Source organism: Rattus rattus, chromosome 2, assembly GCF_011064425.1.
Source record: "Rattus rattus isolate New Zealand chromosome 2, Rrattus_CSIRO_v1, whole genome shotgun sequence".
Lineage (NCBI taxonomy): Eukaryota > Metazoa > Chordata > Mammalia > Rodentia > Muridae > Rattus > Rattus rattus.
In genome coordinates, this window is record NC_046155.1 from 69,523,501 (window position 1) to 69,538,170 (window position 14,670).

The 14,670-nt window shown below is 50.3% G+C and overlaps 1 protein-coding gene across 2 annotated transcripts in view; it reads left to right on the plus strand.

Annotated features, from left to right (window-relative positions):
- The first annotated feature begins 416 nt into the window (after nt 1-416).
- The window catches only part of Chst15 (carbohydrate sulfotransferase 15), a 77,545-nt gene continuing 63,291 nt past the window's right edge, over nt 417-14,670 (plus strand). Inside the window, exon 1 of one of the 2 annotated variants that reach the window (XM_032892421.1) lies at nt 417-629. The gene's annotated coding sequence lies outside the window, so the exon portion shown is untranslated. Of the gene's footprint in view, nt 630-964; nt 1,369-14,670 lie in introns of those variants that run through there. The other variant, XM_032892422.1, reaches the window with a different exon arrangement.

Here is a 14,670-nt window from a genome sequence, read left to right on the forward strand (position 1 = left end):
CCGCAGCCGAGGGTTTGATCACTGGAGCCTTTCCTTGGAGCTGCCCCGCTTGGGCCACTGCGACAGACAGTGGCATTTAGGGTCCCGCAGAACCTTACTTCTCAGAAGAAGCAAACCTACAGGGCCCGAGAGCTAGGAGCCAGGCAGCCTTCTAGGAGGCAAAAATACAACAGAGGGCGCCGAAACCACCAGCATCAGTGGCCTTGAATATCAATGTATGGGCTGTCTCTAGACTGCCAAGTTCCTTAAAACTGTCTCCAGTAGCCAGGTCACTGCCACACACACAAGGTTTCGGTTTTGTCTTGTCGTCAGAGTCAGGGCTATACACAAACTGTATTTACTTGCTGGGCGAGGGGGCGGGGACCAAACCCACCGCTCAGCAGGGCGCGCACGCCTTGATCTTGCATTCCAGACTCGAGCTGATGTGTGTCAGCGCGACATGGGGCGGGGGGAGGGTTCTGTTCAGAGGTTTCATTCGCCATCTGCAAGTCACTCCCAAACTTTTCCTCCCAGCGCTTGAGGAGTCAGGTTGATGTGCCCTGGATGCGGGGTGCTAGGCGCGGGGCTGGGCGCGCGCTCCCGCGGAGTCGGAGCTGCATAGCCTTCCGAGCTCGTCTTGGGCTTTTCAGGTACAAGTTGGGCGCTGGGTGACTGGGCTGGGGGTGGCGAGAAGCAGCGGGCGGAGGTTTGGCTCCGGGTTCCGGTGCCCCTCTGCGGGTTCCGCTCAGGTTGGCCGGGACTGGGCACTGGGATTCCGGGCGGCAGGGACTGTGTGCAGCCTCACTCCCTGCGCGGAGGTTCCCGACGCGGTGGCGGCGGCGGCCCAGGCAGACAATGAACTTGGAGCGCGCCGAGCTCTGGCAGGTTTGGGCCCGCACCCCTCCTCAGGCCTCCTCGCTCCAGGCACGGTCCCCTGTAGGAGGCGTCCCTTTCGCTGTGCGATCCTGGCTGTGTCCAGCACGGTCGGGGTCCCTGCGGGAAGGACTGCCGGTGGCGGCGCCCGGGCTCACACGCCCCCTCCCTAGACAGAGCGAATGTGGTCCGAGCTCCGAGACAGAGAACCGGGTGCTGGCGTGGTGGCGCTGTGGACAGCTGGAGGCCGGCGGAGGACGCACGCCGCGGGGCACGCACCGGCTGGCTGTCCCGCAGAACCGCCCCAAGGAGTCAGAATTCGCTCGACCCTGGGTCCACTAGGAACTGAAGTGGGGTGGGGGAGCGATTGGATAGAAGGCCAATGGACAGACAGATCGGCGATTTTCTGGAGTGAGCTCTCTACCGGCAGAGCTGGGGGCCGGGATTCCCCTAGTCGTGCTCACTGCCCCTCCCCCGCACACTTTGGGGGAAGTTTCCAGGCGTAGCCTAGGGCAGGTACGTGGGCATCTGCCACTGTCTCTGGGTACCAATCGGAGCCGCCTCTGGAACCCGGGCTCTAGCCGCACTGCCGCTCTGGGTGGGAAGGCACCAGTGGGTCTCAGGGAATAGCCCCAGGCGTCAGCGTCTGTGGGACCAAGATTCCGGAGGAGGGACGGTGGGGACAGGCCTGAGAGGAACGGAGGGAACAGTCTCAACTTTTTTTACTCGCTGCTTTTCCCTTCTTCCCCGAAGCGGCCTGACTAAGGAGTCTCCGCGATGACTCCGGCCATCAGGGGAGCAGAGAGCAGAACGAGGCTGCTCTGAGCTAACCCGTGGGGGCGGCGGCGATGGGGAGCCGAGAGGGCAGCGGCCGGGACGCGGGGGCGACGCTGGGGATGGAGATAGCGTGCTAGTCAGTGGGGCTGTGTGCTCCAGCGGAGTGGAAGCGGGCGTTGTGACTGGTGGCGAGTCTTGGCGCACTTGCTCGGGTGGAGCCCCGGGGATCCTGGATGGCCCCGGGGCGAGGGGAGGCAGGCTGTACAGGGAATGAATGGGGAGCTGGGGAAGCGCCTTCTTTCTCCTGGCGAATCATTGGCCGGCTTGCGCTCATTTAGGTTCCGCGCACCCTCGTTTGACTGCCCCACCGTGGTCGAGTGTCCACGTTGCCTGCCAGTCTTGAGCCCCAGGTCAGATGATGCCGCTGGAGCTGCTACAGCGAGCAGCCCAATGCTAGGGCTGGATTGCTTACTGCTAGGTTGCTGGTGACTGGACTTGGGCTCCTCCAGTAAGCATGCTTTGTCGGGTTGGAACCAGTTGCTGGGGATGGGGAGGGGCACCTGTCCTAAGTCTCCTAATAGATCTGCTGGACGCTCACTGTGTCTCTCATCTGTGTTGAGTAAGTTAATGGCATGGAGTTTTCAGGAATGAAGTTCAGGAAAGCCTTGTGACAGCCTGTGGCCAGCGACTCTGAGCTTGGGTTATTCTTTTATCCACCTCTACTTCAGGCCCGTGGGGTTGCCTCTGCTAGTGAGGAGTAGGTCTTCAGAGCATTCAACTTCTGCAATTTCTGACTGGATGATGTGGCTCACTCCCTTGGATTAGGGTGGTCATCCCAAAAGTTCACCGGGGAACGTCTGTAGTCTATAGTCACCTCTACTCCATTTGTGTTGGAGGAAACTGAGGCCTGGAGGCTCTCCCAAAGTTTCTCTCGGAAGGCCCCTGTTCTCCAACTGAATGTTCTTGTCAGCTATTTTGCTGTAAAATCAAGACCCCCTTCTGCAGAATATGACATTTACTGGTTTTGCAAAGTTGACTGATCTGTTGACCGATCCATGAGGGCACACATGGTTTTGTTCAGTGTAGCCTGGGAATAAAAGTGCTTTATAATTGGGTTGGTTTTGACCAACAAGTTTGCTTTCCCAAACTAAAGAAAAAACTGAGGATATATTTTTTTCTCAAGAGATGAAGTTTGGAGGGGGAAGTGACCTGCTATTGTTGTTTCTCTACTAGGGCAGAGGTCAACAGGAAGTAAAGCTCTGGGTCCAGGCTTCCTCCCAAGGTCTTGCTTCCCAGGTAACTCTCTCAGAGTCTCCAGAAGGAAACACAGCGCTGAGGAGGCTGGTTGGTCATGCTTGCTTTTTGATGCATGCAGAACCTGGACCACTGTCCTAGCCAAAGATCTAGTGCTGCTACCTGCCATTGTTTCTTTGTCATCCTTTCTTCCCTGTGTCTGAGGAGGGGCCTTGCTTTCCACCTTCCCCAGAGATTAATCCTTGCATCAGGAAGAATCTACACTTGAGGGAAAGGTTGGCGCCAGAGCCCAGTGGACTTTGCTTAGTCAGTGCTTTGAGAAGGAGCTGAGGAACAATCTCAAATTATCAAGTTGGGGCTTAGGAACTGGGGAGCTTTGAACCCGGAGAGAGCAAGCTGGAGATTAGTGGTGTGTGTGTGTGTGAGTGTGTGTGTGTGTGTGTGTGTGTGTGTGTGTGTGTGTCTGTGTGTGTGTGTCTGTGTGTGTGTGTGTGTGTGTGTGTGTGTGTCTGGGCGGGGAGGAGGAGGGAGATGCCTTTAGCAAGTGAACAACACAGGGGAACCTCCCCTCAGCTCCAGCCAGTTGTTCATGGGTCTTTTAAGCTCAACACAGTACTTAGCCCTAGATATGAAGTGTGGGGCTGGAATCTCAGGATGATAGAGGTGGGGCGGTGGTGGCGGTGGTGGAGGTGGTGGTGGAGGTGGTGGTGGTGGTGAATGCTCTACTCCAGTTCAAAGTTCCACATCTGGCCCCGTGCTGCCATGTCAGAGAAGACTCACACTGATACAAATAAGGACTAATGTACTACTTGTCATACCTGGGGCTAATGGGCTTGCCTAGGCCCGTCCATATGCTGTGTGTCATGTGTCCATCGCAAAACCATGCACCGCCTTAATGGACAGTGAGACTTGACATAAAAAATTTTGTATACTGACTGGTTTATCGAATAGACTCCATGACCCTGGGATACCCTGTGGATAGGACAGATAAAAGGCTTGCCTCTTTTAAGAGGGGCGGACAGACATGCTGGTGTTGGGCAGACAAATAATCCTTAAGTTGCAGGCCTGGGAGTCAGAGTGAAGCACAGCATGTGCAGAAGAGGGTTTGGCTGTGGAGACAGGAGAGGAGCATGGGCTGGGGTCCTTTATGGCCACTCCGCTGGCTTGGGTCTCTTACAGAGTCCCAGATAATGACACACCTTGCTGTTGGCAGCTGTCACTTTGAGCCTGTCCCTCTTCCTGGAGCTTCAGCTGGCCCTTATTTGTAGAGATGCCGTTTGAAGACCATTTGTATGAGAGAGGAGATGTTTTGCAAAAGTTGTAGCTGGCCCAGGAGTGACCGTCACCTGAGCGTCTCTCAGATGTGTCTTCAGTGATGTAGGATTTGGAAGCAACTGTTGAGTCAATGGGAATGAGCATGCGACCTGTGTCTCTTTCTGGGTTGGTAGGAGGCTGAGGTACCATAGATATTAAGTTCCTTCCAAGGGCAGTTTGGTCCTCCAGCTGGGAGTAGAGAGGTCTTGTTTGTTCTTAGCTGACTGATTGTATAGACCGGGTGTTTCAAAGTACACAGTGGATTTCCTTTTTATCCTCAAGCACCGGGTCCAGTGTGTTACCTGAGACTGCTTCTTCTCTGAAACACCAAGACCTGATAATACACGTGAAGACCTGGCTCTCCACATCCCGAGGTGAACATAAAGGCAGCGGGGTCCATGCTTCGCTTGTCCAGCCTCATACTCAGGAAGAAAAGACTTTGTGTCGATGTGGGCCAACAGGGATTGTTTTTCTAAAACTGGAGAATGGAGGAGCAAGGCAGGGTTTTGTAACAACTGTTATTGTGTCCCTATACATTCACAGTTACCCCTGCACTAGGCAGGTTTTACAGATGTATCCATCCCTTTGTCTCTCTTAGAGGTCTGGGGAAAGGAAATGGGGGCCCCCATGATTCTGGTTATTTATGTGTTCAAGGAGGGATGAGGGAAGTGGAGTAGGGACAGGCCTGGACAGAGAAGGAGAAGGCTGTGTAGATCGTAAGTGGAGAGAGAGAGAGAGAGAGAGAGAGAGAGAGAGAGAGAGAGAGAGAGAGAGAGAGAGGTCAGTCTGTGTGTCTTGAGGTTGGCAAGTGGGAAGCGATTTCTGTCCTTTACAGAATTTGCTAGGACTTCGAGGGACGGGGGCACCTCCCTTGTGTCCTTTGTAGCAGCTCCGTGCAGTATTTATGCATTCCCTTTAGATGTGGCCCCAGGCCAGGTGCATGGGGGCAGAGAGTCAGCTCTCAGCACGCAGTCCCTGCACAGCAATGAGATTAGTGGGCGAGGCAGAACTTGTGCAAGTCAGAATTACATAATGCTGCTGACAGGCGTCTTTGAGGGGCCTTGGGAAAGAGCAGTGGGAAGCTGGTGAGTGGCTTGGAGGTTGGAGCCTCTGGGATGACTTCACCCAGGTGTCCTATAAAAGAGTGAAGCCCTTGCCAGGCGCTGGGAGCAATGCCTGGCCAACGGCACTCAGTGAGCACCGGCGTTCGTGGTAAATTTTTTGTTTCATAGAACTCACAACTGAAGATGGAGAGAGATATCTCTGAGGCCTAGAATTGCATGTCCCCCTCCACCCTGATTCCTCACATGTACATATCCCTTAGAGCGGTGTTTCTCAACTTGTGGGTTGTGACTCCTTTGGAGAGCAAACAACCTGTTCACAGGGGTCACCTAAGACCACTGGAAAACAGATATTTACATTATAATTCACAGCAGTAGCAAAGTTTCAGTTATGAAGTAGAATGAAAATAACTGTATGGTTGGGGCTCACTGCAAATGAGAAACTGTATTAAAGGGTTGCAGCGTTAGGATGGTGGAGAACCGCTGGCCTAGAGCATCATATCCTCCGTCCAATATCGCCTACTCTGAGGTTGTGACTGAGAATGTAGTTCAGTGATAGAGGGCTTGCCTAGCATATGCAAAGAAAAAACTAGAAAAGCAGGGAGGGGGGGGAAGGGGGGAGGGGAGGGGAGGGGAGGGGAGGGGAGAGAGAGAGAGAGAGAGAGAGAGAGAGAGAGAGAGAGAGAGAGAGAGAGAGAGAGCGTGAGCTCTAAGAGGAGCCCCTGATTACCTTGTCCTGAGGCTGGTCTGGGCCATCCTTTCATCTGTCCAGGGAGGGGACAGGGGCTCCAACTGCCCCCTAAGCTCAGTTGATCTTGTGGGCAGGCTGTGAGTGCTATTTGACACCATTAGATTAAGCAAGGTGGAGACCAGGCTACTCTCAAAAAAAAAAAAAAAAAGTGCTGGTTTTTTTTTTTTTGAATGTCAATCTTGCCCTTCTCTGAGCTAAAGAGGAATGGGTGTGGGAAGGAGCGCCTGGCTGGGGGCGTGAATGCTCCTGACACCTACTTTACATCTCTAGAACTCATCTTGGTTCAGGCATTTTAGATTCCTGAGGAAAGGAAGGCTGGCAGATCCTCAAAAGCAGAAGGTGTCATTAAAAAAAAAAAAAAGAAAGAAAGAAAAGAAAACTTGGGCACTGTCCAGAATTGTGTTTGTGGTAGGAACACGGAAGCAGGCAGCCTAGTCACCCAGGTGTCTGGAAAATGCCCCAACATGGGCAGATAATTAGATACAGGCTGGGCACAATTATGTTTTCCTTACGGTGTTCTGGGGCCGATGGCTTCCCATTTTCTCTGGAAATGGAGTTTGTGCCTGCTGGGCTGTTTTGTTCTTTGTGGTCAGAAAGATAGTGCGATGGCCACCTGGGAGGAAGACGTGCTCTTCTGTGCTAGCTTCCCTGCCGGGCCCGGGCCCATGGCTCCCTCAGCACATTATCCAACCTGCATTTTCCAGAAGGAGAGGTTAGAGGAGAGGAACGTTGCAATGTTAGACTGCACCCTTGATGCATGGGGCTCAGAGCATATCTGCACTTCATCTGCTCGTGAATGATCTCAGTCAATGAGTAGCCAGCATTTCTGGTCAGCATGTTTAGGACCACAGTGCAGACATTCTCCTAGCTCAGGGCTTGGACACCCCAACCACTTAAGTCCCGGGCAGAGCCAGTCTCAGCTTCATGGCAATTCTGATTCAAGTTCCTGCTGTGCTTTTTCCTCTTATTCCCATGACTCTGGTCGCAAGGCTTAATGTATCATAGTTTACTCATTGTAATACCTAAGCTAACAGCGCCTGCCTGTTAGTGGATTATTATAAATAGTACAAGTTGGGGTTCAGGGATACTCCCCACATCAGTCACTTTTCTGGTGGAGATCAAATGTGACTTTTGTTCTGGTTGGAAGCTGAGGTTGGCAAGTGTGGTGAGCCAATATGATGGGCAAGGTATACCATGAGACGGTTTGACTTACTCAACAAGTCTGCACACAGTGGGGTGGGCTGGGTGGGCTTGTCCGCTTCTGAACAGGTCCTTTCCTCCTTGGTGTAGGCAGCAGGAGAAGTGTCTGCTTATGAGAGGTAGGCAGTGAAGGTCTATGTCTTACTTCTGTATTCCCAGGGCTGTGTAGATACTTCCTGGTGTAGACACTGGAGGGGTAACACAGGCAGCATTCTTCCCCTGGCAGGAAACAAAGTGCTGAACTCGGTGTCAGGCCCATGGTAAAGAGTTGGTCCCTGCCATCTCCTGGGGATGCAGTGGACAGGACGGCCACAGTGTGCATGTGATATTTTGATTCTGTGTTGGTATCTGCTGTGGGAGATTACCTGACTTGTCATTCTGGGGAGTGACCCTATTTAGATTTGAGGATGCATTCAAAGCAGAATACAGTTCACTTGGATGGAGGCAATGGCTGACTGCTAGCTAGGGGCCCTTTCTTTTTCTTTATTATTTTTGGGGACAGTCCCACAATTGGCAGTGGAGTTCTCACCCCATACACACTGCCCCTTCCTCTTTTTTGTCTTGCTGTGTAGCTGAGATTGGTCTCAAACTGCTGAATTTACATGTCATGCTGGGACAATCTGCATATGGTGTGGCTGATTACTGGCTTACACTCTTGCCAGGTAGAGTCCTGTCTTTGTGCCAAGTTCCCTGACCAGCCAGCCTAGACTTGGCTGCACTCAGGCCCCCTAACCACTGAGAAGGGGAGCCTCTGCACCTGCTCATTCTTCCTGTGTCCCGACCACTTAGGATCACTACTATTAGGAAGCCTGAGCAGTCATTGCCACTCTCTCTCATATACCCCCTTAACCTGTCCACATACAGCACCCTTCATCTGAGCTTCTGTAGTTCCACTCTTGTATTTCTCAGATTTTACCCTTTCTCTGTGTACTGTCCCTGTGCACTGTGTTCTTGCTTTCTAGGTGGTGTCTGTTTGCCTGGCCTAGTGAGCCCCTTAACAGTGAGGAGAGGGTCCCTTGTCACTTCTCATCATTGGAACCTACTCCTAGTTGAGGGTGATTGTCATGTCTTGAGTTCATGCATCAGTTTACGGAGATCCACCTGAGAGCCAGTCTCCTGGGGATGCTTGTGTATACTCAGAAGATAGGGATTCTGGATTTGGTATCATGAGCCAGGAGGTGACACTTGTTGACCTTCTAAAAGAGCCTGGTGTAACGACCCTGGACTCCTAGTATCATATGTGAGAGGTTATTATAAGAGCAATCACAGTATGTGTGTGTGTGTGTGTGTGTGTGTGTGTGTGTGTGTGTGTGTGTGTGTGTGACTTGAGAGTCCTGGGGAGAATGGTATGGGAATTTGGTTGCTGCTCCAAGAATATAAACAGGAGTCATCTACTCGGGCAACAGCCAGGGGCTGCTAGCATTGTGTGTGCCTGGAACATATAGCTTGTCTTAAGGTTCCAGTCTCCTTTGTTTGGAATGTAAATATTTGCATTAAAGATATAAAGTATGTCCTAGTGTGTATTTTTAGTGACTGTACTTTCTAAACGCCAAATAAGACTATTGGCCTACAGAGGATTGTTTTCCTCCAATTTGTGAACCTGTTTATATAAAGAGTCTTCCAAATGTACACATACCAGGCCATGTTTACTTTGTGTGCACGAGGGAACTCCAGGCCTCCAGGAAAGCAATGGCCCTGATGGATCTGGGCTGCTGGTGAGTCTCAGTGCACACTGCTGCTGCTTCCGTCCCTTTCTGAGTTGCACAGCTATCAGGAACAGTAGCAGACTTTGGGCCCAGGCCCATGGGATCATCCAACTCTACTTTCTGGTTTAGTTTCCTGTTCATGGGCTGGTGGTCCTGGTTGATCTCTGTGTCTTCTAACCATGCACTTTGTTTCATAACTGTTTATTGCTCTAGGACAGTGATTATCAACCGTCCCAATGCTGTCACCCTTTAATACAGTTCCTCATGGTGTGGTAACCCCCCCAACCAAAAAGTTATTGTTGCTACTTCATGACTGTAATTTTGGTACTGTTACAAATCATAATGCAAATATGTGAGATGGAAGATATCTGATGTGTGACTCTGGTCGGGTTGTGACCCACAGGTTGAGAGCCACTGTTCTTGAACAACATCCAGAAGAATGGATGTACCCTGTGGCCCCACTGCCGGGCTGGTGTTGAACTGGCAGATCTGTGTGATAACTTCCTCCATCATCATATTTGGGACACTTTGGTTTTTCACTTTTCCTCTGGAAACTAGCCAAGATCTGTCAAATGTTTGTTTCCCTGGTCTGCCTTATTTTCTGGGTTCAAATCTAGTGGCTTATGGGAACTGGGATGGACCTCCTGCCCTGCGTGGGGGGCAGTCAATTCTGGGACTTCCTCTGAATTAGCCCTGAATTGAAAGCATAATAGGGTGAAAAGTGTCTTCCTTTCACATCTAGATTCTTGGCTGGATTACAAATTAAACTGACACGAGACAGATGGACAGAAGGAGGAACACAGTTGATTATACACACATACTCACAGACTAGAACGTGGGAAGAGAGGGAGGGATGGTTGAAGGTCATCCTGAGCTAGAGAAAGGAGCAGGACTTGATTCTCCAGGGGGATGGCCATACATTACAAGAGGGTAGGGCTAAGTCTTGGTTGCATGGTCAACAAACTCTGTCTTGTGCAGCTAAAGTCTCAGGGTAACTAACACTGTCCTGGGAATAATCACCAGAAGAGGTGAGTCTGCCTGTATAGGTGCCTTTCCACACTGATAAGAACCTGAGGATGGGGATGATGGTACACAGCTTTAATTCCAGTACTTGCTTGGCAGAGGTGGGCTGATCTTTGGGTTTGAGGCTAGCCTGGTCTACAGAATGAGTACCAGGACATCTAACACTTTACAGAGAAATCCTATCTTAAAATACAAAACAAAACAAAAAAGAAAGAAAGAAAGAAAGGAAGGAAGGAAGGAAGGAAGGAAAGAAGGAAGGAAGGAAGAAAGAAAAGAAAGCACTTAAGAAGATAGAGCCAGCCAGATGTGGTGGCACACCTCTCTAATCCCAGCACAGGGGAGGCAGAGGCAGGTGGATCTCTGTGAGTTCAAAGTCACCCTGGTCTACAAACCAAGTTTCAGAGCAGTTAGGGGCTATGAACACACAGAAACCCTGTCTCAAAGCCAGAAGATAAAGTCTCCAGGGTACCCTCCTCCTGAACGATTGCCTAGGCAAATGTTTTCTCATGTTCAGCCATCCAGGCCCTTGAGGCCACCGTAGCCAAAGGTCTAAGGGAGCCTGGCTTCATTTTGAGCTTTGGCAGAATTGGACTATTTTGTCCAGATTGTTCTGGCTTGAGCGTGCAAAGCTCAAGGGCTTTTGGGTCATGGAGACTTGTACCAACATCCCAGGAAACAGTTGTGAAGGACAGGCAATGCAGAGGAAGATCACATTCTGAATGTGGAGCTATGAAGAAGCCCAGTTTGCAACAGAGACCCTGGGATGTTCATATCAGGAAAAGGGACCATCTTTTAAAAGATACAGGCAGGGCCAGAGAGATAACTCATTGGTTAAGAGCACCAGCTGCTCCTGTACAAAGGACCCAGGTTCAATTCTCAGCACCCACATAGCTGCTTACTAATATAATGCCAGTCCCAGGTGATCAATGGTACCAGGCATGTACGAGGTGCACATATAGGTAAAACACCCATATACATAAAATAAAAAAGAAGAAAGAAAAGCTACAGGTACTGAGTGAAACCAGACACCAAAGAGGCTACATGTGTTATAGGTGGCAAGACTTTCAGGGCGGACTTACCTACGAGGATAGATGTGAACTACAGGATTTGCTGTTTGTTTTGCTGGGTTTTGGTCTTACTGGGGCCCATTCTTTCTTAATGGAAATGTTTATTCCACACCATTGTCTATTCAAAACATGTTACCTTGTTTTTGCTATTACAGGGGCTCTCATGGTTAAGAGATTGCATGGGTTGTAGAAGATACTTTGGATTTAGTATCAGTATTGAAGTTTGAATGAATGCATTTTACATTATGAGGTGGCCAGGCATGTGTGTAGAACAGGATAGGGAAGGCTGTTATGCTTTGAGTGTGAAATGTCTCTTACAGACTCATTTGTTTGAATACTTGGTCCCCATTGTTTTGGGAGGTTGTGGAACTTTTGGAGATGGGGTCTGAGTGGCAGCTGTGGGATCCTAGGGACAAGTCTACAATACTGTAGCTTGGCTGTCTTTCTGGTACTAGTTCTTGTCTCATGGTTGGCGACTGAGTTGTGAATAGGATATGCTTGCTGTAAGCTCCCGACACTGGACAGAGTTGCCTGTCTATATCTTTCTACCACAATGGACCTGGAGCCCTAATACATTGTCCATTGGGTTGCTTTTGTCGGACAATCCAGTGCAGTGATGAGGAAAGTGGATGAATCAGGCAACATTTCCTTATTTCTTAAAACTGAAGGATCAACCTCTTAGGAGGAAGGTGAGGTGAGTGGATTTCTTGAAGCCAGGAGTTCAAGATCAGACTAGTCAATGTAGTGAGGCCTCATCTCAAGTAGCAGCAACACACAACGTAAACAACAACCTTGGCTTGGAGGATACTATGGGGAAGAGGAGGAAAACAGGCCACTGAGGCTGCTGGGGTACCAGGAGCTGGCCCTTCATGGAGCAGCCTCCTCAGTGCAAGGTGAAGGGCAAATGAAGGGGAGGATCCTAGAAGGCACTTTCAGGGCTATTCCCCCCATCTCTGATTCCCACCTCCGGCTCCTTTTGAAGCTGGAATGGAGGGCCTCTGTTGTCCTTGCTTCCCAGCCACTCCCTGCACCTCGTCTTGGATGAAACTGCCTTCTCCATCCACTGAACACTGATGGCTTTGGGCGAGGACCCCCTGAGGCAGGATGATCCATCTTTCCCAGTTCATCTCTGTCTCTCAGAGGGCACGGAGCTCTAGGAATGTCTGGTGTCTTACTTGGGAGCTTTTCCTTCATAACAGGCCTGGGATACTGAGACCCGCATGGAAAAGGAAGTGAACGGGAAGGTGGCCCAACGGCAGAGGAGTAGAGTTCTACATTACCCGCCACCAAACATGGGAACTTCCATTTAGCTAACCTGCCTCGCCCTAAGGACATGTGATAGGGCTTGAGACCCTGGGAAGGGACAGCTTGTGGGCTCTAGGTGGTGAACTAAGGAAACACACAATTCTTCCCTGTGTTTATACTTGGCTTGATTCACAGTGGTGTGATCTTCACTGTTTGTCATTGTTTTAAATACAGATAACTGGTTCCAGGCAGGCCTCCATCCAGTAATGGGAGGGGGTTACACTGAAAGTGAGGAAATAGATGCTTCTAGGACGCGCTGAGCTTGCCTAAGGAAGTTATCAGAAAGACAGGATGAGGAACGGAAGGGTGCCCGTTCTGAGAACTGTATCAGCCTGGCACTTGCACTGTGCTAACTCTGAGAAGCTATTTGATACCTCCTGGATAGCAGTTTTAGTGAAGCGCCTGGGGGGCGGGGCACAGGAAGCCAGAGAAGGAAGCTAGTGCTTGGGACCCCTACTTTAGAATTCTCTGTCAGGCCGAAGCAGGGAGAAACATTTGCTCCCTGGCCGACAATGGTGAATCTGTGAATCTTTTGCCTTGTGTATGATTTAGCTCAGAATAAAAATGATGCATTAAAGAGCAGGTGAGGCGTCCTTGCTGTCTGAGTGGTAGACGATAGATTTGCTTTCGGCTGTTGCAAACAAATCAATGGAAAAACCGCCGGGCTGCTCACTCTCCAGTCCTCAGATTTACGAGAGGAAGCTCTGTCTGTTCACAGGGCTTCCCCTTCAGATGGCCTAGGAACTGGCCGCGTCCCATACTCTTATCTGGCTCTCATCTGGCTGATTTTGAAAGTCAGACAACAGGTCTAAAAAAAAAAAACCAACTCATTCAACATTTTCTTTTAAAAGCAGCCCTTTTGAGATACTCCAAAGCTGTGCTCGTTACTTTTCTCATTGTCGTGACAAAAATATCAGACAAAAGTAACAAGAGTGAGGGTTTATTTTGGTTCACACTTGGAGGGTACCGTTTACCGTGGTGGGGAAGGCATGGTAACAGGAACACGAGGCAGCTGGTCATGTTGCAGCCACAGTCAGGAAGCAGACAGAGGCGAGGTGCTCAGCTGCGGCTCCTTTGCCTTCAGTCATGGACCCCAGCATGCAGGCTTCCACCCACACTCAGGGTGGGTCTTATCTTCCCTCTCCAGTTAGCTCTTTCAGGGAACACCCTCACGGACTACCACAGGTGTCTTCCACAGCGATCTGAAGCCTAGTCCAGTTGTCAAGTCACACACGCTATACGGCTCACCCATGTGAAGCCTGTGATGGAATGTGTTGTGTATCCACAGGTGTGAGCATTACATCACCCCAGCCAACGTTATGGCCCTCCACCCACTGAGCAAGAAAACCAGTACCATCTTGCTTGCTACCACCGCCTGCTCCCCCTCCCACCACCACCACCACCACCACATCTAACCCTGAAAGCCACAGATCAACTTTTGGTCTCTGTCAATTGAGTTCCTCAACTCCAAATCGTGAAGAATGTGGTGTTCTGTGGATGGCTTCTTTCACTCTATTGTTCACGTTACCATTATTGTTCACGTTAATGGAGGTCTGTTACCGCAGGAGGTCCGTTTTTTCTAACGGCTGGCCGGATCACATTCTGTGAGACAGGCTGGCCACAGCTCTGTTGATTCCAGTGTTCCCTGGTGCTCATTTCCATTGTCCCCAGGCTTTGGCCCTCATGAGCATCACTATTGTAAACATTCGTGTCTAGGTTTTTCATGTAAATGAGTTTCCATTTCTAGGACGTTCGTTTTGTTTTAAGATTTTTTTTTTTTTTACTTCCAACAACAAGGTTTATTTATTTTCCTTTCCCTGGCCCTAGTCTTGCTCTATGCATGTGGTCTCCACCTTGCTTGTTGTAATGCTTGCAAAGATACTGAAGAGTCTGTTAACTGTTGAACCAAAAGGACCTCTGCCGAACATAGTCCAGACCCTCCTTATAGACCCAGAGGTCACACACAGCCGGGGATGACTCTAGATTTCTGAGTTACAATTCAGTTATTCTATATGCTCTTCCAAATTGTCTGTAAAACCCCAGGCTTCCTCCTTGACCAGCCTGGGGAGAAGGTGAGGGTGCGTGGGCAGATGGTGACCACCCTGCCCCAGCCTATTCCTAACCCAGCAAAGGCTCGGGTGTCTCATCTTCACCAGATTCCAATGAGAGCTGTAAGTCCTGGCGCCAGTGGCTTTCTAGTTCTTTTTCCCTGCAGCAACGAGAGTCCGCTGCTGATCTGGGGGAGTAATTCAATTAGGAACCAATTCAGAGAATGAAATTTTATCTGATCTGGCCACATCCATAAACAAGGGGCTGTGACTGTGACTCTAGGAGACATTAAGAAGTTGTGTTTTAAGGAA